Here is a 21643-nt window from a genome sequence, read left to right on the forward strand (position 1 = left end):
CGAGGCTTACCTGTGTCGATGAAGAAAGGCTTCTTTGTCGGGGCATCGCGTCCAGACTCTCCCGATCTGCCGACAAACAGCTGATCGGCAGATCGGGGCAGCCATTTAAATTTAAATGAAGCCGCGATTATTTTAATCGCGGCTTCATTTCCCTCTTCCGAGCTGGCTAATCTACATGCCTCCGTCGACGGAGGCATGGAGTCTGGACACAGCCATAGAGAGAGGACCAAGCAAATTGGCCAGCCACAGTGAAATGCCCATTCCTTTATGCTGTTTGTAGAAGTAGTTATGATCTCTGATGCAAACTCAAATCGTGGCCTTCACATCATTTACCTGCAGGTTTGAACTCCGTGCCTGTCCTTGCTCTGGTTGCCTCAGCTTCCTCCTTTCCCCTGTCTGAAACGCAGCCCTGAGGAGGGCCGAGTGTGTACATTTCTTAGCATCTAATTTGCTAACCCCAAAAGACCACCCGAGCAGCAGTAGCTTTCAGAGTATTTGTCCCTCCCTCACCCACGCTCAGGAAGACACGGCTTGAATCAGTGGCTCTTCTTTGGGCTTCTGAGGGCCACTTTTGCAGGGATTTGGGCAACGACAGATGTGGGAGGGCTTTTATAACCTTCACTTCTACAGATGCTGAGGGAAGAATGGCAGCTGTCTTGTGGTTTCAGGGGACTTCAGTAGTTTAGGGAGAGGTGGGACATTGGAAAGGCTTCTCCCCTCTCCCTTTAGGAATAGAACCTGGAGCACAGGGATCTATGTAGCTGAATACTCTTCACCAGACCTGCCAATGGCAGGAGACAAAGAGGGCTGTTGTCTCAGGGCCCAGCAATTCAAAGGGGCTCAGAATTCCAGTCACTACTGCGGCAGGCCTGGAGCCCTGAGCAAGGTTCCCTCTAAGCTGCGTGGCAGCACAGCCTTGCAGCTGCTTAATAAGCCTCATCCAGCCAGGGGCTCAGTGCTCTGCTCACCGAGCTGCCTGGCTATGGGCGGGGAACTTCTCCCTCAGCGACAGCAGCAGTTCTCTGCTGAGGACAGAGCAGCAAGTCTCTCTCAGCCGGTACAGACATGTCTCCTCCCATACGTTCAAGCAGTGTCACAGATCCTCGTTCCTGTGTATTGCCCCCCACCCTGATCAATGAGCGATAGACTGAAAACAGCAAATGTCTATTACAATGAAAGTATCTGCAGTTCTCTGGTGCTTTTTGTCAGTAATAGCTATTTATAGAATCAAGGAATTATAGAATATAGAGCTGGAAGAGACCTCAGGAGGTCATCAGGTCCAGCCCCCTGCCCAAGGCAGGATCAATCCCAACTAAATTAACCCAGCCTGGGCTTTGTCAAGCCGAGACTTAAAAACCTCTAGAGATGGAGACTCCACCACCTCCCTAGGGAACCCATTCCAGGGCTTCCTAGGGAAATAGTTTTTCCTATCTAGACCTCTCCCACTGTAACCTGAGACCATTGCTCCTTGTTCTGCCATCCGTCACTACTGAGAACAGCCTCTCTCCATCCTCTTTGGAACCTCCTTTCAGAAAGCTGAAGGCTGCTCTCAAATCCCCCCTCACTCTTCTCTTTTGCAGACTAAACAAACCCAAATCCCCCAGTCTCTCCTCATAGGTCATGTATTCCAGCCCCCTAATCATTTTGGTCCCCCTCTGCTGAACCCTCTCCAATGCATCCACAACTTTCCTATAGTGGGGGGCCCAGAACTGGACACAATACTCCAGATCTGGCCTCACCAGAGCTGAATAAAGGGGAATAATCACTTCTCTAGATTTGCTGGCAATGCTCCATCTAATGGAACCTAATATGCCATTAGCCTTCTTGGCTACAAGGGCACACTGTTGACTCCTATCTAGCTTCTCATCCACTGTAATCCCCAGGTCCTTTTCTGCAGAACTGTTACTTAGCCATTTGGTCCCCAGCCTGTAACAATGCTTGGGATATTTCTGTCCCAAGTGCAGGACTCTGCGCTTGTCCTTGTTGAACCTCATCAGATTTCTTTTGGCCCAGTCATCTAATGTGTCTAGGTCACTGTGGATCCTATCCCTGCCCTCCAGCATATCTACCTCTCCCCCTAGCTTAGTGTCATCTGCAAACTTGCTGAGGGTGCAACCCATCCCTTCATCCAGGTCATTAATAAAGATGTTGAACAAAACCAGTCCTAAAACATATCCTTGGGGCACGCCACTAGAAACCGACCTCCAACCTGACATCAAGCATTTCATCGCTACTCATGGGGCCCGACATTCTAGCCAGCTTTCTATCCATCTTACAATCCATTTATCCAATCCATACTTCCATAATTTGCTGGCAAGAACATTGTGGGAGATCGTATAAAAAACTTTGCTAAAGTGAAGGTATATCACATCCACTGACTTTCCCATATTCACAGAACCAGTTACCTCATCATAGAAGCTAATCAGATTGGTCAGGCATGACTTGCCTTTCATGAACCCATGTTGACTATTCCTGATCACTTCCCCCTCTTCCAAGTGCTTCAAAATGGATTTTGAAAAATCAGTCCCCATGATTTTTCTGGGGACTGAGGTAAGGCTGACTGGTATGTAGTTTCCTGGATTGTCCTTCTTTCCTTTTTTAAAGATGGGCACTACATTTGCCTTTTTCCAATCATCTGGGATCTCTCCCGATCTCCACGAGTTTTCAAAGATAATGGCCAATGGCTCTGCAATGACATTTGCCAACTCCCCCAGTACCTTCGGAGGTATTAAATCTGGGCCCATGGATTTATGTATGTTTAGCTTTTCTAAATAGTTCCTAGCTTGTTCTTTCCCCAGCAACAGCTGTCCGCCTCCTACCCATACTGTGTTGCCTAATGCATTTGTCTGGGAGCTGACCTTATCTGTGAAGACAGAAGCAAAGAAAGCATTGAGTACTTCAGCTTTTCTCACATCGTCTGTCACTTAGGGTACGTCTGGACTGCAAGCCTCTTTTGAAAAAGAGCATCTAGACTACAACCAGTACTTTCAAAAGAGAGTACCCGGGCAGTGTGGATGCTCTCTTTTGAAAAAGCACAGCTTGCATGACATAGCGCCTTTTTTCAAAAGAGCACTTTCGAAAAAAGTTGTTCTTCCTCGTAAAACAAGGTTTTCCGCGGTTGAAAAAACTGCCGCGTTCTTTCAATTTACTTTTGAAAGAACGCAGCAGCAGTCTAGATGCAGGGTATGTTTTTTCGAAAAAAGGCCACTTTTTTTAGAAAAAACCCTGTATTCTAGACACACCTTAGGTTACCTCCCTCATCCAGTAAGGGCCCCACACCCTCTCTGATCTCCCTCTTATTGCTAACATGCCTGTAGAAACCTTTCTTGTTCCCCTTCACATCCCTTGATAGCTGCAATTCCAACTGCACTTTCGCCTTACTGATAACTCCCCTGCATTCTCGAGCAATATATTTATACTTCTCCCTAGTCATCTGCCCAAGTTTCCACTTCTTGTAAGCTTCTTTTTTGTGTTTAAGCTCACCAAGGATTTCCCCGGTAAGCCAATCTGGTCCCCTACCATATTTGCTTTTCTTACTGCGCATCGGGATGGTTTCTTCCTGTGCCCTCAATAAGGCCTCTTTAAAATACTGCCAGCTCTCCTGGATTCCTTTTCCCTTCATGTAAGCATCCCAGGGAATCCTGCCCATCAGTTCTCTGAGGGAGCCAAAGTCTGCTTTTCTGAAGTCCAGGGTGTATATTTTGCTAGTCTCTTTCCTTTTTTTGGTCAGGATCCTGAAATCTACCATCTCATGATCACTGCTTTCCAGGTTATCCACCACCTCTACTTCCCCTACTAGTTCCTCCCTTTTTGTGAGCAGCAGGTCAAGCTGTGCATGTCCACTGGTCGGTTCCTTCAGCACTTGAACCAAGAAGTTATCCCCAACATTCTCCAAAAACTTCCTGGATTGTCAGAGTACTGCTGTATTGGTCTTCCAACTGATGTCAGGTTGATTAAAGTCCCCCATAAGAACCAGGGCCTGTGAACTGGAAGCTTCTCTTAGTTGTCTAAGAAAGCCTTGCCCACCTCATCCACCTGATCCGGTGGTCTATAGCAGACACCAACCACAACATCATCCCTGTTGTTTCCACGTCTAAACTTAGTCCATAGACTCTCAATAGGCTTTTCTCTCTATATATACTGGAGCTCTGAGCAATCTTACTGCTCTCTTACATACAATCAGGGGTAGCCCGAGATGGGCTGCTGGCAGCTGGTGCCCCTGGTGGAATGTGCAATGAGTGCCCCGTGCCCCAGGCAGAATGCGCGATCGGCGCCCCTGCCTCCACAGCCCTCCATGGCATGACATCATCATTGGGCGCCCCATTTAACGCGGTGCCCTAGGCGATGGCCAAGTTGTCCTATACGCACAGGCCGCCCCTGCATACAATGCAACTCCTCCTTTTTTCCTCTGCCTGTTCTTCCTGAACAGTTTATACCTTTCCATGATAGTGCTCCAGTCATGCAAGTCATCCCACCAAGTCTCCGTTATTCCAATCAAATCATAGTTCTTGGACTGGGCTAGGGCTTCTAATTCTTCCTGTTTGTTTCCCAGGCTTCTTGCATTTGTGTACAAACACCTTAGATAACCAGTTGATTGCCCTACCTTCTCCATTCGAATCAGAGGTCCTCCTTTGTTGCTCGTTCCTCCTTGTGTTTCTTCCCAGTAGCCGACTTCCTCACTTACCTGAGGGCTTTGGTCACCGTCCCCCAACGAACCTAGTTTAAAGCCCTCCTCACTAGGTTTGCAAGCCTGCCCGTGAAGATGCTCTTTAGTCTCTTCGTTAGGTGGATCCCATCTCTTCCTAACAATCTCTGTGCCTGGAACAGAGTCCTGTGGTCAAAGAAACCAAAGCCCTCTCTCTGACACCACCTGTGCAACCACACATTTACTTCCTTAATTCGACAATCCCTACCCGGTCCTTTTCCTTCAACAGGGAGGATGGATGAGACCACTACTTGCACTTCAGATTCCTTGATCCTTCTTCCCAGTGCTACATAATCTGCTGTGACCCGCTCAAGGTCATTCTTGACTGTATCGTTAATTCCTACATGGAGAAGCAGGAAGCGATCTGAAGGCTTTATCAGTTTCGGAAGATTCTCGGTCACATCCTGGATGTGAGCTCCTGGTAAGCAGCACACTTCTCAAGATTCCAGGTTTGGACAGCAGATGGATGACTCAGTCCCTCTTAGGAGGGAGTCCCCGACCACTACCACCCGTCTTCTTCTTTGGGGGGTCGTGGAACCCCCATTCCTAGGACTACCCATCCCATGTCTTCCGGTACATGGTGTTCCCTTCTGATTTCTTCCCTGAGAGGTCCCTGCCAAAGCATTCTCTGCAGTGCCTGTGGAGAGAGCCTGAAAGCGGTTACTTACCTCTACAGGAATGGGGGGATACCTGAACTGGCCTTCTTCTTCTAGAGGTTACATACTGCCAGTTCTCTTCCTTGTCCTGTATTGCCCTGACTGGCTCTTCAGCCTGCTGTGCCTGCAGGACTAAATGCTGCCTTCTGTCGAGGAAGTCTTCATCCTCTCTGATGGAATGTAGGGTTGATACTTGGGCCTCAAGTCCTCTCATTTTTTCTTCCAAAATGGCAACCAGCTTGCACTTAGTGCAGATGAAATCCCTTCTTTCTTCCAGGAGGAAGACAAACATGGCACATGCTGTGCAGGTATCAATAGCAGACCTATCACTATTCATACCTGCTTTCCAGAGCTCAGGAAGTTTTGATAATAGTTTAGTGAAAAAGATTTTAAAGAATGGTGAGTGTATCTCGCCCCCTTCCCAGCTCCCTCTCAATGCTCCCTGTTAGCAGCCCCTGTTCGCAAGCTCCCCGGTCGCTGACTCACTGCTTTATAAAGCCCTGGACTGCCTGATAGCCCCTCCCCCAACCAATATGGAGAAGCTTCTAGATTTCAAACCTTGATTAGAAGCTCACAGCTTCCAACTGCCAGTCGCAGCACACACTCGCTGGGGAGGAGGAAGGGACACCACACTTTGGAGAAAAGAAGTATCTGTTAAAAATTCAAGCCCACTGTCCCGTCAGTGGCGTGGGCATGCTCACAGAACATGTCTGATACCTCCAGTTGCCTTCCAAGTGAAGAAAGGAAGGCCCCATGTATGGCTGAGATTTTCAAAACAGGCACCTTGATTTTGGGCGTCCAACTTGAGATGCCGTCAATGAGCCAGATTTGAAGAAGGCAGGGGTGGGGAATGGCGGCTCTTTCTCCAAGCTGGGCTTTTCTACAGTTTCTCAATTTGGACATTGTGAATCACTCATCACTTTGGGAAATCTTGACTGTCATTCCTGATATTTTCACTGGAACATAACAAACCAACAACTAATCTCACCGACGCTCTGGGAACCCCCCCCCCCACCTGCCCCACCCTGGCCTTTCAGGCCTTCACGATCCATCACAAAGAAGCAAATAGGCATAAACCCAGCAACCCTTCACACCACCACCTTTCAGCCACCTTTCAAGGCCAGTGCAACTGATCTAGATGTCTAGTTCTTTAGAAACAAAGAATCCTCCTCTTTACCCACATGATTTGAATACTGCACACAAGGCTACTGCATTCCACAGAGCATCAAACCACACTGCCCTCACCCCTTCTGCTTTTCTGGTAAGCAGGAGCGTGGGTCTTGGAACCCTCCACAGGTTGCACTGTGTGGGTTTGCAAAGAGGCACGAGGCCTTGCATCACCCGGCTGCCATCTGACCTGAGCTGAGAGCAACAGCAGGACTCTGCAGCCACGAGGAGCTGTGCCCTTTCCCGTGGGTACACCTCCTTCAGGTCACATGGCTGTTGGGAAGACAAGCGCTGCCGTGGATTGGCGCGCCCAGGAGTCAGGGCTGTGGGGCTAGGATTGGGCCCTGCCAGGAAGATGTTCTTGGATAAGATGCCAGAAGCTGTGTTCATAAAAAAACATTTGATTCACAGTGATGAATCAAGGCTTAGTCATGGTTTACACGCTTTTCCAGGCACCCAATTGTTGCAGAGCAATGAACGTGGCCTCGCTTGTAACAAATACTCATGCTGCATGCAGGTGCTTTGGACCATTGCTTGGGAACCCACCAGCAACCTTCTCTGTTACCAGAAGGTCTCCAAGTGAGGGCAGCAAGAAATTTCCACCCAGAGCACTTGCAGCTGGCAGGCAGAGGGTGGAGCTGTGAGAGCTGCTGTTAGTTGTTGCAGTGGAAAAAGCAGATGCTGTAACACAGCAGTGGGGCACCTGCAGCCCGTAGGCCAGATCCAGCCTGCGGCTTCCCTGGATTGAACCCATGGCAAGACTCTGGGTTTCCCCCAGCAGGGAGGGGGAAAGGGAAACCCCGAGTCTTACCCTGGGATGGATCAAGAGAAGCTGGGGTTTGGATACAGCCTGTGTCTCTTTGTTTCTTGGGGGGCCAGGACAAGAAGGTTTGTTTCTTTTTTGTTTTTTGCTTCTCCCTGGTGTGTGGCCCCCAAATGATTTTTCTTTGGGTCAGTGGCCCCTGATTCAAGAATGTTCCTACCCCTGCTGTAGCAGCACCCTTTGAAGCTTACCCGTTCACTCCCCGCATGCAGTAAGAATTCCTCCACACCCCATTCTGCAGACTCCTGCTGTAGTGGGGCTAGAAAAAGAGCCGATTTGGGTGCCAGAGTGAACAGATTTTAGACGTGCTTGGCTAAGGGAACATCTGTGCTTGGATGCAGTCTCTCTCCTGTTGTGCATGGAGGAGGCAGAGGGTGCTGGCTGGCCAGATGGTGATATGAGGTCTTTCTCCGTCATCTGAGTGTTAGAGTGTTCTTATTGTTTGTTTCTAAAGGAGCCTAAGGCATGGGCCTAAATGAGGAGAAATCTCCTACAGATTGTAAGCTCCTGGAGACAGGAACCACTAGGAAGTGAATTGGCACCGGTGAGGCCACATCTGGAGTACTGTGCCCAATTCTGGGCACCCCCCACCCGTTGAGGAAAGGATGTGGACACATTGGAGAGAATCCAGCAGAGGGCAATAAAAATGATTAGGGGGCTGGAGCACATGGATTTATGAGGAGTGGCTGAGGGATTTGGGCTTATTTAGGCTTCAGAAGAGAAGAGTGAGGGGGGATTTGATGGCAGCCTTCAACTACCTGAAGGGGGATTCCAAAGAGGGTGGAGAGAGGCTGTTCTCAGTGGTGACAGAGGAGCAATGTTGTCAAGTTGCAGCGGGGGAGGTCTAGGTTGGATATTAAGAAAAAACTATTTCCCGAGGGTGGGGAAGCACTAGGATGGGTTCCCTAGGGAGGTGGTAGAATCTTCATCCCTGGAGGTTTTTAACTCCCGGCTTGACAAAGCCCTGGCTGTGATGATTGAGTTGGGATTGGTCCTGCTTTGGGCAGGGGGTTGGCCTCGATGATTCCTGAGGTCTCTTCCAACCAGAGGTGACAGGAAGCGGCTGCACCCTAGTGTGCAGTTCCGGCGAGAGCTGGCTGAGCTGCAGCAAAAGCCAGCAGGGAGCTATTTACAGAGCTGGCAAGGACTCAGGTTGTAATAGGACAGCGCCGGTAAGAAACTGTAAGTTACCTTCACTGCTGCTTCAAACCCTGCGATGTTGTGTGGTAGAATCGCAGAACAGAATGATGGCCTCGGACCCCAGGAGATTACAGTTTGAGGGAGAAATTCCCTCAATTAGGGCTTCAACAGCAGCGCAAGAGAACGATCCTATTTCCCACGTCCAGGCAGGGACCACCACAAGAGGCTGTGGTCAACTGGCCTGGGGACTCGGCCAAGGTCCTCAGACCCACCCTCTCCGTTCCTCCTGCGTTTTCATAGCCTCATGTCCACAAGACACAATACCAGAAGGCCAGCAGCAGTAACAAGCAGAGCGGCTCATTCTCATGCCTAACTGCTCAAAAATGGTCACTGCACGGTGTACCCCCAGCACAGCACCTGCCTGCCCTGGGCCTGACTTCACTCTCCATTACAGTGACCACAGCAACAGGGGCAGGGCTCAACAGCCAGCATTCCAAAACAGAGGTGGCTCATTCGCCCACCCAGAAATCCAGGACACCGAAAAACCCCTGGGTGCCTCTGAGCGGCAGCACTCCCCCTCTCCTTCCTCCCCCACCGCCCCAGCATAGAACTTTTATTGAAGGCAGAGGGAGTGCCACATTAAGTTGGGAAAAACACCAGCACACTCATTCAAAAGTATGCAAAGCATAAAAGCCTGCCCACTGCATCTTGGGCAGTATCCCTTGCCTCAGTTTCCCAGCTTGTGGCGTGAAAGTCAGGTAGATGAAGTTCACCTGCACATGCTGCTTCCCGGGCACTGCGCTCATGATTGGGCGGCTGAAGTCAGCAAAGCCCCTGAATCCAGGGGTGTGTTCATGTGGTTTCATCTCCGACCTCTGATAGGGGGTGGGCAGTGCCTCCACTATTGTCCCGAGTATCTCTACCGCTGTTACTGTGATCTCTGGCTGTGATGCCGTGTCCTTAGTGAGTCAAGGGGGACCTCACTGCTGCTGCGTCCTTGGTGTTCTTTCACCGCAGCATGGTTGCCACCCCAGGACTAAGGTTCAGCCCCCTAGACCTGCTCGTCAGTGATTGCTGAGGAGAAACAAGGACCCCGAAATGAGTCCGCTCAGCTCTCCCCTTAAACACTGGAGGGGAAGAGTCAATCGGGATCCAGGACTCTTGAAACAGAAGCCAGCACCAATCCCTCTCCTCTCTGATATTCATAACTTCCGACTACTCGTGGTTAGTGAGGGAGGTTCCGATTATGCCCCCTTGATTACAACAGGTTAAGTACAGTTCTCCTGCCCTTTCGTCATAATATTTCATTACTCCCCTGGCCTCAAGACTAAAGTGGATTTTAACTCAAACTGGCCAAAATTCATCACTTTGAGGTAGCAGTCTCTGCTGAATACCTAGGCAAAATCGGTGTGCCCAGGCAAATATAGTCTTCTTGTGAGGTCTTTTCTCTTAGTCCATCCATGGATGGCAGGGGAGAGCTTATTTGGAGCCTGGCCTACATAAATCAAGTGACTCTCCAATAAAACCAACGGGCCAGATCCTCAGCTGACATTAACGGACATAACATCAGTGTGTGTGTGTGTGTGTGTGTGTGTGTGTGTGTGTGTGTGTAGGGGGAGTTGACAGTTTACGCTGGCTTCATGGAATTTACCACAATCAGGCTCCTACTTTCTGTGCACAGTAGCAGAAGAGTGACATTCTGGCTGCAGGCATCTACAATGCTTAGCATTCAATATCAATATTAGGGGGACCACCCCATGACAATATATGATACCAGCAGGTGAGGTCGTCATTGAGTGGGCAAAGTCCTTTTTGCATAGATTACATATATATGAAAGTTTAAGAAAGGAAATATGTATGTCAGAATTTTTATTAATGTGCTTAAAAAAGGGAAGTAAAAGAACAGTTTTAAATTTATAGGATTTCAACTTCAACCATTATTCATTTTATTGAGTAATTACCATAAATCGTAAATTTGAATCAGAAACTCGTAAAACTTCCATTACTCTTTCCGTAACTAATTTTGAATTATTTTGTGATTTGTAAGAGTAAACATTTTCATTGCACTAAAAAAACAGTTGAATAGGTAACTCAATTTTAATTTTATTAGCAAATACTTTTTATGAACTCTAATCATAATTGTCCTGACATTTTTCTGATGCAAAACAAAAATAATTATGTTAACCTTTCACCCAGCATATTCTGGTGTAAAAAGTAGTGCATTCAGCTAATTTAAGTGGCAGGATTGTTTATGCAAAATTTGGTATCTGTAGGTAATCGCAAAGTATGACTTAATTTTGCACAAACAAGTCCACAAACAAGCTCTTCAAAATATATAATAGATAACATCAGCTTTCAGGGGTCAATCTGTAGAAACAAGCTGAGATTGCATGGCTTTCAGATCCGATTCTCAACTTTCCCTTAGTTTATGGAAGATTCAGCATTAGGATTCTGATATAGCCCAATTATATAGAGGAGCCGAAGCTGGAACATTCATGTCCCCCAATTCCCAAATTCCTGGGCTACGTCTACACTGGCCCCTTTTCCGGAAGGGGCATGTAAATTTCACCAGTCATCGTAGGGAAATCCGCGGGGGATTTAAATATCCCCCGCGGCATTTAAATAAAAATGTCCGCCGCTTTTTTCCGGCTTTTTTAAAAGCCGGAAAAGAGCGTCTACACTGGCCCCGATCCTCCGGAAAAAGTGCCCTTTTCCGGAGGCTCTTTGAAGTAGGAATAAGAGCCTCCGGAAAAGGGCGCTTTCCGGAGGATCGGGGCCAGTGTAGACGCTCTTTTCCGGCTTTTTTAAAAGCCGGAAAAGAGCGTCTACACTGGCCCCGATCCTCCGGAAAAAGTGCCCTTTTCCGGAGGCTCTTTGAAGTAGGAATAAGAGCCTCCGGAAAAGGGCGCTTTTTCCGGAGGATCGGGGCCAGTGTAGACGCTCTTTTCCGGCTTTTTTAAAAGCCGGAAAAAAGCGGCGGACATTTTTATTTAAATGCCGCGGGGGATATTTAAATCCCCCGCGGATTTCCCTACGACGACTGGTGAAATTTACATGCCCCTTCCGGAAAAGGGGCCAGTGTAGACGTAGCCCAGGTGTTCTGGTACTGGCCCAACTCTACCAACTCTAGAGCCAGCATGGATGCCTAAATGTAGCCAACTGACTTGTGTATAGGGAGCTGTATAAATGATCTGGTTTTCAGAGGTGCTGATCACTTGTAGTTTCCACACATGGCCTCAACCTCTCCCTGAACTCTTGTCTGTTCTATCTCATTTTCTAGTTTCTGCCCATTCCTCTCCACCCCACGAGACTCCCAGGCATTTCTTTGCTTGGGTTCTTTTTTCTCACGTCTGGAACTTTGTCTTTTAATAATGAAATCACGTCTCATTGAGAATATTGACAGGTCATGTGTTTCATCCAGCTGACGCCAACAGTTGCTTTTTCCTCTTTGCTCAGCGTGGGCTACAGCCTTCTTTCTCCCACGGGCTGTATCAGGAGCAAGGGCAAGGTAACATTTGCCTTTTTAATTACTCAGCCGTTGTTGCAAACCATTGATGAGCGGGGACGAGTCTTGCGAGCGGAACCAGAAGTCACATCCTGAACAGCATAAGTTCACTTCAGGGTTTCTGTGGCTACTGGGGAGGTTATGAGAGACGGGCCCCTAACCTGCCTGGTGTGAATCAGGGTCATGCCACTGACATTAATAAATCCATGACATTAATAGATCCATGACATTAATAGATCCATGCCCTCAGATCCCTGGGCTGTGCAATGCAAAGTGCAAGTGAGTCTATGTTTACACCTACTTCATTGTGGTCCCCCACTAATGCCTGATTAGAAAACTATAAGCCGAATCCTCGAATGGCATAACCCAAGCAGTGGCAGTTTACACTAGCTGAGCATCTGTCTTTGAGTTCCTTATTCAGGCAAAACTCCCACTGTGTTGAATTCTCCCGAAGTAGCTGTGCTCATGGGTGAGGATCTCCAGAGAACAAGTGATGGAATAAACAAAGTTTCTCTCATGTCGTCCTGTTAGTATGGGATGGAATATGCTTGTTAGGCCCAGGTGCCCCTGCATGACAATGCAGAGACACTTTGTGGAGCTTGACTCTGTGTTTTCCATGGTTAAGCACTTACTGTGTGTTTCCTCCCACACCTGACCTCACCCTGCACAGTAGAATGGCACCAGGCTTCCTGTGCCCTCAGAGGCGTGGGCTAGATTTGCATCATTGACCTCAGTGGGAAGTTTGCTAGAGTGGAATCGGAGGTAGGACTTCACAATGTGTCTGCCCTTTGCAAGGCTTTTGCAGTGCTCTGCTCCGTCGGGCTACTGCCCGTAACCGCAGGAGTTCTGAGGAGCAGCAGTAACTGTGTCTGTGGCTGGCCAAGAGAGAAATCATATGATACTCTGTACACCTCCATTTAATTGGAGAATCAGCTGATTGAGAGTCAGCTCAAGCCTTTTTCAGTATTGAAACTGACGCAAGAGGATCATTCATATTCCACAGCTGCGAAGCTGCTTCTCAGGCATCTGTGGGGAAGAGGGAGGTTCCCAAGAGCTGCCAATAATAGTGTAACCTCCCGTTCATCTCCAAACGTCCCCTGAGACTGTACGGTTGGCTGAACAAGCCAGCCCGAGGCTTGTAGGGGCAGATGTTCGGCTTCTTTTACAAAAATAAATATAAGGAAATGGATCTTGGAAAGATCACATTCCTCAGATGCACAATCAGGTCTCAAATGTCAGGTATCATCTTGATTACATGATGACGTTACCATTTTTAACATGTCCATAACTTGACCGGGAGTGGGAGGGGGAGGGGCTCTGCTATCAGGTGTGTGTAAACAAAGTTGGTAGAAATTTTATGAAATTTCAATGTTGTGCTGAGATTTTGAATTTGAAAATATGAAATAAGGAAGGAAAGCTTTGCTGAAAAGCTCATGAAACGCGCGTATGACAAACTAGAAATCTGGTTATATTACATGTTTTTATTTGTTGGATTTTGACAAAATCCCAATGAAAGTCTGAAAACAAAAATGACCACCACAAAGGGGAAAATCTTGTACATTATTCCCCCCCTCTTTTTCTGAACAGCTCTATTATGAATAAATCAGAAGCTTAATACTTGTAAACCATGTTAAGGCCAACTTTTCTGCAACCTACTCACCATTTTGTGTTCCATTTTTACGATGGCAAAATTTGAAACATGAAAGTCATACAATTCTAAAAAAATCCTAGCTTTATAATAGAACTGTCATTAGGAACTTAGCCTGAATACCATTATTATTACATATCCTTATCTCAGGGCATGAGGGGACTATGTTGATTTTCTATGTTATGTTCAAGTCAAGGCAATTCACTCTGATCTTTCTTATGTATACATCTTATGGGGTTTAAGACATGGGAAAATGTTCCAAGATTTGTTTGTCTCTGTGACACTAACAATCTGCTTACCTGTATAGCAGATAGCAATCAAATATCCTTTGTGAGTGACCGACCAAGTTAAACACCAGCTCTAACACCTGGGAATAGTGGTATGCACACATTAGCCGACGGTTAGCATTCCTTTTCCAAGTGTTGGCTTTTCTCCCAAGCCACCAGTGCCCTGAAAGCCTCATGTGACTTATCTGTCATTAGCCATAAAACAATCTTGTGTGAATATATGGAATATGCCTTGACATGACCAGTTTGGGAGCCTAGTTGTCAGTTCATGTCATACATTGTGGAACAGTTAGTTTTTCCATAGCTTTTTGTTGTTGTTGTTTTATTTGGGGCGTGAGGGATCTATGGTGTTGAGCTGCAGTTGTTAAAAAGAATAAAGTTGGCATTTTGGGGAGACTTGGGGAGTTAGGCATCTAACTTCCTTAGATGCCTTTTGAAAATCACAGCTAGAAAAGCTGGTTTGCTCACAGGGGCTATGTCTAGACTGCAGGCTTTTTGCACAAGAAGCTTTTGTTGGAAGAGATCTTCTGCAAAAACTTCTTGTGCAAGAGAGCGTCCACACTGCAAAAGTGCATTGAAAAAGCAATGTGCTTTTGCGAAAGAGAATGTCCAGTGATTACTATGGACAGAATGGCCACCAGGGCCCCTGTGCTTTTTCCTCTCCCCTCTTCTTGCACAAAAAAACCCCTCTTCCCTGTCCACACGTCTTTTTGTGCAAGAGCTCTTGTGCAAAAAGGCGTCCTTTCTTGTAGAATGAGGATTACCAATTGTGCAAAACCCCTCTGATCTTTTGATTTACTTGCACAAAAACGTGCTTGAGGTGTGGATGTTCCGCGAGTTTTTGCAGAAAAACGACTGTTTTTCCGCAAAAACTCTGTAGTGTAGACATAGCCTGAACGTGTTTAGCATTAAAGCAACACAGCCTATTTTTCCTCAGCAGGGTTTTCTGCATCTAGAACAGGAGCCCGTTGTATGACGTCAGCATTGGAAGCCAAACAATCCATGTATTTTTCCACCCACCCAAACCAAGAGGTTAACTTTGTTTTGTTTATTTCTGGCACTGTGGTCTGTGCTGCAGTTGAACTCAGCTGAGTAGCTCTTAACATCACCAGCAAATGTCTCACTATGGTCTCCAGTTTGTTTGGAGATTTGGAAGCAAAGGCCCAGGGAACGCATGTGAACAAAAGGCCAGGGATAACAGTGCAACATGAAGCCAATAATGGAGTAGAGGGAGGCGATGTCCAAATATCACAAACAAATATGCAAACAAAGCAGAACGATTCTACAAACAATCAGGGCCGATGGTGACTAAGCTGAATTTAAGGGAAACTTTAAAGTTCACAATTGGAATCACAGGAGAGACAGAGAAAGGAAAAACAGCCACCAGTAAGTTTTTGATACAGAAAACCAAACAATTGTTGGTTTTCCTCTTCCCCTGCCCCCTGCTTTCCTTTCCCCTCTTTTAAAAATATTGCCTCTGACAGATAGGGCAATGTCTTGAAATATCCCTGAAAGACTTTATCGTATTAGGTTTATGTATTCTTGTGTGCGAGGATTGTGTGTGTAACCCTTGGGGGAGGGGGAGGGGAGAAACTGTGATAGATACAAGAACTTATGAGTTCAAATGACTATTTGAAAATGTGCCGGACGAGATGGAATTTTGGGACAATCAGTTCTTGAGCGTGAACTTGATCTGGTGGGTATTGCTGAAACCTCATGGCATGTGTCTCATGATGGAACTGTTGAAAGCAATGGTTATTGCCTATTTAGGAAGGATCGAGTGTGTGAAAAGGGAGGGGAGTTGTCCTCTATGGCAAAATGGCATTACCCGTTTCCAAGTCCATGGTAATGTGGAAGGAAATGATCTGGATGCTTATGGATCAGTGTCCTAACAAAGTACAAGGTTGGGGCATTAGTTGTCAGCTATAGACCAAATCACACTAGGGAACAGTATGACCAGTTTCCTATGTTCCTATCCATAATGGCTACGTCTAGACTGGCATGATTTTCTGTAAGTGCTTTTAACGGAAAAGTTTTTCCGTTAAAAGCATTTGTGGAAAAAAGCATCTAGATTGGCACGTATGCTTTTCCGCAAAAGCACTTTTTTGCGGAAAAGCGTCCATGCCAATCTAGACGCGGTTTTGCGCAAGAAAGCCCCGATCGCCATTTTCACGATCGGAGCTTTTTTGTGCAAAACAATACCGTGTTGTCTACACTGGCCCTCTTGAGCAAAAGAATTTGTGCAAGAGGGCTTTTGTCTGAACGGGAGCAGCATAGCATTTCCTCAAGAACACTGACAATTTTACATGAGATCGTCAGTGTTCTTGCGGAAATTCAAGTGGTCAGTGTAGACAGCTGGCAAGTTTTTTCCGCAAAAGCATGTGCTTTTGCGGAAAAACTTTCGAGTCTAGATGCAGCCAATGTGTAGGAAATAAAACAGTGTGATCATGAGAGCCCTCAGTTGGAGAGACATTTGATGGAAGTCTTATGTTGCCAGTACTGAAACATCCTTGGAATCTCTAAAAAATACACATCACAATGTCCTAATTCAAGAAGTTTTGGAGCCAACTGGGAGAAATTCTATATTAAGCCTTATCTTGACAAATAATAAGGAACTAATCACAGAACTAAAACTGGATGTTGACTTAACTACAAGGGACCATGACTTATTTCCATTGGTATTGTGCAAAGAGAACAAAAAGTTGTGAGACATTACGTATAGACACTTGGCCAAGCTGAAATTAATTATGAGCCAAATCAGCTGGGAAGAAAAATTAAAACAGAAAAATGCGAATGTTAATAGGGAATCATTTAAGAACACTTTGTTAGATGCCCCAAAAGCCACAAACTCACAATGGAGGAAGAGAGCTGCATTGATTAAAAAAGGCCTGCTTTAGAGGCACCTCTACAATGAAAAAAATGGAAGAAAGGGAAGTTGATAGTAATAAATATAAATCAGAAGCTAAACACTGAAAAAATTGAGACGAAGAAAGGGTGTTTGTCCGTTACTAGATGGAAATGGTAGAATCTTCCATAAAGAACACAAACTAATTGCACAAAATCATTCCTAGATAACATTCAATCCTGATTTTAAAGGGTATGTCTAGACTACATCCCTGTGTCGCCAGAGGGATGTAAATTAGACATACTGAAATTGCTAATGAAGCGGGGATGTAAATCTCGTTGCACAAGGCATAAGGGATAAGTTGGAAAAGGCTTTCCTTGTCAACTGATCCTTGTCTAGACTGCCGCTTTTTGCTGGCACATTGCTGCATCGGTAAAAAGCGGCGGCTATTTTTATTCGAATGACGCGTGGGATATTTAAATCCTAACTTCATTAGCAATTTCGGTATGTCTAATTTACATCCCTCTGGCAACAGAGGGATTTATTCTAGACATACCCAAAATGGTCAGTGATGATTAATCCTGGGTCCCTGGGTAAGTTATTCATTCCCTTTGCTGTTAAAAATTGTACCTTGTTTCCAGTCTGAATTGGTCTAACCTTAACTTCCAGCCATAGGTTGGGTTACAGCTTTCTCTACTTGATTGAAGAGACATTGTTCGATATTTGTTTCCCGAAGAGAAGGGAGATAATCTCCTCTTTGTTCAGCTAAAAAAAATGTCAAGGAAACCCTTGAGGCAACGCAGGAAGGTTTCAGTTGGAAATGTGCCTGGTTTCCTGTCAGCTTGCTTTGTGAGCTGCTGGGGATGGAAGCCTGGACTTCCAGGGTCTGCAGTTGCCTTGCCAGGCAGACTGCTGCACCACTGGCGACCCTAGGACGTCTTGGCTCTCTGCCCCAGAGCCAGGAGCCTAGAAGCCTCAGTTCTAGTCAGTCAGGTCTGAGCTCCAAGCTTGACAGCAAGGAGGCTGGAAGCCTTGAGTACTGTTCCTCAAGCCAGGGCTTCCAGGGTTTCAAGCCTTCTAGTCCCTTGTCAGTCTGCTAGAGAGAGGCATGACCCGAAGCAGTAGAAAATGAGCTAGACTTCAAATTGTGTGTTTTCCTTTAAAATATTCTCCTCTTGACTCTGGTACACATGCCTTTCCTATTATGCCACCTACTTGCTGATCTCATACTTCCTGGCATGAGGGGTGAAATCCCTTTTTCTTTCTTCCCTGTTCTTCGGTTTCTTGCTCTCTTATGTTTGTGCAAGTCCACACCCCGCACAATACTTGTCCAAGAGAGAATAATAATGCATAAAACGTTATAATCATAGAATCCTAGGGCTGGTAGAGACCTCAGGAGTCATTGAGTCCAGCCCCCTGCCTGAAGCAGGACCAACCCCAACTCAATCATCCCAGCCAGGGCTTTGTCATGCTGGGACTTAAAAACCTCTATGGATGGAGATTCCACCCCCTCCCTAGGGAACCCATTGCAGTGCTTCCCCATCCTCCTAGGGAAATCGTTTTTCCTAATATCCAACCTAGACATCCCCCACTGAAACTTGACACCATTGCTCCTTGTTCTGCCATCCGTCACCACTGAGAACAGCTTTGCTCCATCTTCTCTGGAAGCTCCCTTCAGGAAGTTGAAGGCTGTCATCAAATGCCCCCTCGCTCTTCTTTTCTGCCCAAATAAGCCCAAATTCCTCAGCCTCTTCTTATAGGTCATGATCCAGCTCCCTAATCATTTTGGTTGCCATCGGCTGTACCCTCTCCAGTGCGTCCACATCCTTTCTATAGTGGGAGGCCCAGAACAGGACACAATACTCCAGATGTGGCCTCACCAAAGACAAATAAAAGGGAATAATCACTTCTCTAGAATCTGCTGGAAATGTTCCTCCTAATGCACCCTGAGATGCCATTAACCTTCTTGACTACAAGGGCACACTGTTGACTCATATCCAGTTTTGCATCCACTGTAACCCCCAGGTCCTTTTCTGATGAACTGCTACTAGCCAATGCCATAATGCCAGACTCTGAGCCCCAAATGTTCAGAGCCAAATTTCCCCAAAATCCTGATGGTGTCTGGATCCTGAGTTTTGGTACAGACCAAAGTTTTGCTGAGATCCCAACTTGGGGCTTTTTCAAGTCCAGGTTCATTCTCTAATACAAGCATTTATGGTTGACTTCTCATATAACTGCTGGCTATAGGCATTGTTATTACTGCCATCGTACTCTCTCTTACTATTGCTGGTCCAGAAGCTCCAGGACCACTGGGCTAAGCAGATACAACAACAGCCCCTACCCTGAAGAACTATTACTCGGACCCTATCAAATTCATGGGCATGCACATGGTGTCATGGACCAAGAAATCTGGTGTCTTCCCATGAAATCTGGCCTTTTGGGTGCTTTTACCCTATATACTACACAGATTGCACAGGAGAGACCAGTCTTTCTCAAATTGTGGCTCCTGACCCAAAAGGGAGTTGTAGGAGATGACCAGGCTGTTTTAGGAGGGTCACAGTATGGCCCTTCTGTGCTGCCTTGAGAGCTGGGCAACTGGAGAGCAGTGGTTGGAGTGTTGACCGGGTGCCCAGCTCTGAAGGCAGCACCCCGCCAGCAGCAGTGCAGAAGTAAGGGTGGCAAAACCATGCCCATAATGCAGATCTGGGCAAAATACCCCCTTACGGACCAGATCCAGCCTGCCAAGCCACCAGATCCACCCCGTGGACTCCCAGCCTGCCCATTGCATGGTGCTGATAAAAGCGGCTGTTGCCGGGCTGTTTGAACAGCTGTGATCCCAGGGGATGGAGGAAAGGGTTTGCATGCTGCTCCTGCCTCAGCACTATTCCATTGGCCAGACTGCTGGCTGGGAGTCAAGCAAGTAAATCTCCCAGCCAGAGCCTGCCTTTGGCACCCTACCCCACATAACCCAAACCCTCTGTCCCCCTCCTGCCCCCATATGCCCTCCCAGATTCTGCACCCTGCCCCATGTCACAGCCCAAACTCTCTGCCCCACCTCCTGTATCCATGTCCTCTCCCAGATCTTGCACCCCAATCCCCTGTCACCAGTTACAATTTCCTCCCGCCCTAGGTCACAGCCCAAACTCCTCCACCCTAATCCCCTAACCCAGGTCACAACTGCCTCCTTCACCCAAACTCCCTCCCATACCCCTCACCCTCTCCTGTACCCCAATCCCGTACTACAAGCCCCATCTGCACCCAGCCTCCATCCCAGACCCTGCGCCTCCTCCATTAATATGGAAAATTATGGCCCTTGATCACTTACCAAATTCTTGGAGTGACCCCCCTCCATCAAAAATTATTGCCACCCCTGCCATATGGTCACCTTGACGTCAGTGCTGCTGCTTTCAGAGCTGGGTGGCCAGAAAGTGGCAGCTGCTTGACAAAGGGCCTAGCTCTGCAAGCAGCAGTGCAGAAGAAAGGGTAGCAACACCATACCCTGCATTCCTTTCTTCTGTGCTGCTGCTGGCAGTAACTCTGCCTTCAGAGCTCAATTTCTGGCCAGCAGCCACTGCTATCCAGCTGCCCAGCGCTGAAGGCAGTGCTACTGCCAGCAACTGCACAGAAGTAAGGGTAGCACTACTGCAACTCCCCTACAGTAACCTTATCACCCTTCCACTCCAGATCCTTTTTGGGTCAGGAGGACCCCTACAGTTACAACACCATGACATTTCTGATGTAAATATCTGGAATCATGAGACTTACCTTTATCAAAATCCTATGACCATGAAATTGACCAAAACGGGTGATGAATTTGGTAGGGTCCTAACTATTACCCTCTTCTTACAGGGACTACACTAGTGGCTGTATCAGGATTAGGACTCTTAGCCTTGAGCAAGGCATTTCAGATCACATTGGATATCGCACCTAGAGCTAATGGAAACTGGACTATGGCCTAGAAACCATTGCAAAGGTGTTCAGGTTTGATAGACATGTGCCAGTTGCTATTCCGACACTACTGGGTCCATTCCAACACCACTGAGTCCATGCATCAGACATGATTGCGGTGCCTCTGTTTGGAAGGAGAAAGCACTCACAGAGCGAGTGAGGATACACTTCCCTCCCAGAGACATGCTGGCTATAGAGTTTACGCACTGTGGACTGCATTATGCCATTGTTTGGAAGCAAAGCTAAACACTGGTATTGTTTGAGGAGATCCACTTTACATATCTGCTTCACTGCTGAGCTTGTGTTTGCACAAGAGTATAGTTCATCTCAATCCTTGCTTCCATCAAGTTTTACTGTGAGAATGGAATCAAGTTCATTGCATGTCCAGATATCCAGGCCCAAATTCTTGAGTTCCTTGTCTTATATCTTTCTAAGGGATTTTTCTGCTCCCCTCATCCTGCGATCCACTGGCAGAGAGTTCAGCTTCTGCCATTAGTTATTGCTATCTTAGGGTGAGCACTGATTTATGTTGGCTTGCAACCATTGCTGGTGCAGGATCACAGGGGTGCAACATGCCGTGACCATGCCTTCTTCTCCCAATTAGTCACATACCTGACTACTAGTCATCCTTATGCCACCTGGAACTTCCCTCATGCAAGCCCAAGTGACCACTCTGGACAATTTATGAATGGCTTCACTCTGCCTGCTAGAAAGAGGACCATGGATCTGCCCCCAAGAATTTGCTTTTCAGAAACAGGGATGAGTCATCTCATTATAATCTAAGAGGAACCCAGCAAAACCAACCTCATGAACCTTTCCACTAACTTTCACATGCCTCCCCTGCTGTTTCTCAGTTGTGTGGGTGACTGTGCTTCTGGGGCCAGAAAAACTAGTTTGTGTGCTGTATCAAGCATGAATT

Source organism: Pelodiscus sinensis, chromosome 23, assembly GCF_052426305.1.
Source record: "Pelodiscus sinensis isolate ZL-2025 chromosome 23, ASM5242630v1, whole genome shotgun sequence".
Classification (NCBI taxonomy): domain Eukaryota; kingdom Metazoa; phylum Chordata; order Testudines; family Trionychidae; genus Pelodiscus; species Pelodiscus sinensis.